At 41.9% G+C, this 3380-nt stretch overlaps 1 pseudogene; it reads right to left on the bottom strand.

The window, feature by feature from the left end:
- Positions 1-244: 244 nt before the first annotated feature.
- Positions 245-1075, bottom strand: LOC144239140 (small ribosomal subunit protein uS2 pseudogene; annotated as a pseudogene).
- Between the last annotated feature and the right edge of the window lie 2305 nt (positions 1076-3380).

Below are 3380 nucleotides of genomic sequence, written 5' to 3'. Positions count from 1 at the left end.
ACTACGAAGTGGCCCAATACACAGGGAGTTTAGGGAAGAGGGATTTCTGCAGCAATGCATACAGACCACCAAAAATTGCTAGAGGGGCTATGGGTGTGTGTGTGTGTGTGTGTGTGTGTACGTGTGTTGTGGTTTTTGCTTTTTGCTTTTTTTGGTTTTCTGTTTTTTGAGAAACCGTGTATTTTTCTTCAACCTCATTTCTATTTTGTGTTTGAAGAGTCTATGGAAGAACAGCTTAAGATACTCAGCGGCGGTTCCTACCCACCGAGAGGCCTGCGCAGGGGGAGCTGCAGACGCGCCAGCCCGTAGCAGGGCCCTGCGCCCCCCCCCCCGGGGCCCGCCGGGAACCTCCTACCTTCAGGCCGCAACCTGGTGGAGTAGCAGTAACCTCGGGAACCGGAGCAGTCCGTCCACCCTGACGTTGCTCCGTGGTCACAGCCTTTGCAGCAGCAGCCGGTTCCTCCTTCCCAATCCCTCCAAGACGTCGGTAGAAATCGACATCAGGTGTGACCATCCGTGGCTCTTCCCTGGAGAGCGGGGCGCGCATGTGCAGAAACTCCCCGCCCGCCCACTACCTCATCAAGGCCACGGAGTGAGCGTCCCTTGCTAACAAGTTGCAGGAGGGGCCAATGACCACACAGCGCAGAGGAGAGTCTGTATCACACAGAGCAATGACAGGCAGATTAATGTAGGAGAGGCTAGTGGTCAGCCCTGGGATCAGTAACCACTGGAAGTCTCGGCGCCCTGAAGGCTCCCTGGACGTGGTTACTGAAGATTCCAGAAGTGAATGGCCTAGCTCTAGCTAGTGAAGGTTCCAGCAATAGGAGTGGCACAGCTCATGACTGGTATTCTTAAAGCATATGACCCTGACATCCGCTGGGTTTCAATGGCAACAATGTTGCAAGCTGCCAGCAGAAGCTTCTCCCAGAATTGTGATGTAGATACTATCAATTTTCCTTTTGTAAATGTACTGTGCCATTTGGAGGTCAAGGTAGGTACCATCTAAATGGATTGCGGCTGCAAGTAATTTGAAAATATTCTTTATCATTTGCAGGACATCAAGGGCTCTGGACATTAAAAATTTCCCCTTAAGTTACCACGGAAATTCAGGATAACACTGCATGGACTCCTTTCTGGTAGCACAGATTGGTGAGTTCATTTTTATAAGCACCAAAGTGTTACCAGCAGCCAATGAAATAAGTACAGGAGAAAAGTCACCTTGACTTAAAGCAGAACATCCCCTTGCTCGCTCTTGCTTTCTCTGTCTCTCTTGTCTCTTATTCACACACATCAACCAGCAAACAAGCAAAGGAAAGGAAATGTAAAGTGTAGAAACTCAGCCCACAAGAAATGCTGTAAGAAGCCTTGATTGTCATTAAATCTGTGACTAATGAGAATATCTCACTTCATTTTTTAAATTTTTTAAAATTTATTTCTGAGAGAAAGAGACAGTGTGAGCAGGGGAGGTTCAGAGACAGAAGGAGATATAGAATCTGAAACAGGCTCCAGGCTCTGTCAGCACAGAGCCTGACACAGGGCTTAAACCCAGGAACCACCAGATCATGACCTGAGCCTAAGTCGGATGCTTTACCGACTGAGCCACCCAGGCGCCCCGAGAATATCTCATTTCAAAGAAAATGTTTTAATATGTTAGTATTATCCCTCCCAGATTTTTACTTACGTAGCACCTTTTTCATGTTTTTCTCATTTTCTAGGCATTTTTAAAAACTTAAACCTATGCAATATTTAAATCTAAAGTGTTATCTTTTCTTTTTTTTTTTTAATGTTTATTTATTTATTTATTTTGAGAGAGAGAGAAAGAGAGCATGATCAGGGAGGGGTCAGAGAGAGAGAAAGAATCCCAAACAGGATCTGCGCTCTCAGCACAGAGCCCTATGTGGGACTTGAGCACATGTCCAATGAGATCATGACCTGAGCTGAGATCAAGAGTTGGATGCTTAACTGACTGAGTCACCCAGCCGCCCCATAAAGCATTCTGTTTTCTTACCAAAAGTAATATAGGTCTATTTAAGAAAACTTTTGAAAAATATGAATTTGTATAGAAATAAAATATTTTAAAACATGATCATCTCTTCTCCTAAGTACTAGCGCTTTTCCCTAGTAGATCTTCTTTTCAGAACTGCCTCTCCTCCAGCTCAGCTTCAACTTCACAACACTTCTGGCCACTCAAAACTTTATATGTGATGAGGCTATTCCTTGGCTTACAATGTTTTCTTGGCTGATTCCCTTATTCCCACTGCATGCAATGAATGCCCAGGCTTCAGTAGGTCAGGATACTCTGCATAACTTAACTCTCCCACATGATTTCTTTCATGGTTATTATGTCTTTGTCATTATGTCACTGTATGCCCTCTGAGGCTTTATTCCTGTGATTTCTCCAAAGAGGAAAGAGTAAATACATGATATCTTTATTCCATATCCACCAACATTTGTGAAAAATTTATTTAATTAAAACATTTGATGGGGCGCCTGGGTGGCTCAGTCAGTTGGGCATCCAGCTTAGCTCAGGTCATGATCTCGTGGTTCATGGGTTCAAGCCCTGCGTCAGGCTCTGTGAAGACAGCCAGCTCAGAGCCTGTAACCTGTTTCAGATTCTGTGTCTCATGCTCTCTCGCTCTCTCAGAAATAAATAAAACGTTAAAAAAATGTTAGAAACATTTGCTCTTTTTATAAAACATATATCCTTGAGTTTTTAAAAAATGTCAACTCCTTCCAACTGCTGATGATCAAAATAAGGGACAAGTTAAGAAGTCTAGGAAAGTGATAATGCTTAGGCAGGAAACATATTTTGGTTAAAACAATGAAATTTTAAATTCTGCAGTGGTTCCAATTAATATCCTAAATGAATCTGTCATTCTTTCTGATCTGTACAGAAACAAACAATAAAGTTTGTGAGATATCTGTAAATGCCCCCATCAATACTTTCTGGGGAAAACTATCTGGTATTTGAGGCTATGTTATGGGCAACTTTCAAAAGTCCACTGTTAAGAACAACCGTTCTTAATCATATTAATTGTTGAAGTTAAAGAATCTGCCACTACGTTCATCGGGGCTTATTTGGGTTTCCTATTTTCAGAACAGAAATTATTCTGAAATTATAAGAAATATAAGAAATTATTTCTGGTAAGAAATTATTTCGAACACTCTTGTGTTCTCATTAGTGTTCTTGCCAAAATTTGAGAACAAAATTCAAGTACGTGGTTTGCTGACTGTTCTGAAAATTACATTTTGATGTTACAAGTGTGATATTCAGTTCCATTTATTTTCTAGAGTTTTCCACAAAAAAGGTATTCTAGTGTTTTATAAACTCTCATGGGTGTCATTTCCATCAGTGCATTTTATTTCTAAGATTTGAGCTA

Source organism: Crocuta crocuta, unplaced genomic scaffold, assembly GCF_008692635.1.
Source record: "Crocuta crocuta isolate KB4526 unplaced genomic scaffold, BGI_CrCroc_1.0 scaffold140, whole genome shotgun sequence".
Lineage (NCBI taxonomy): Eukaryota > Metazoa > Chordata > Mammalia > Carnivora > Hyaenidae > Crocuta > Crocuta crocuta.
The sequence above is the reverse complement of the archived record's forward strand: the minus strand, read 5'-3'. Positions and strand labels throughout refer to the sequence as shown.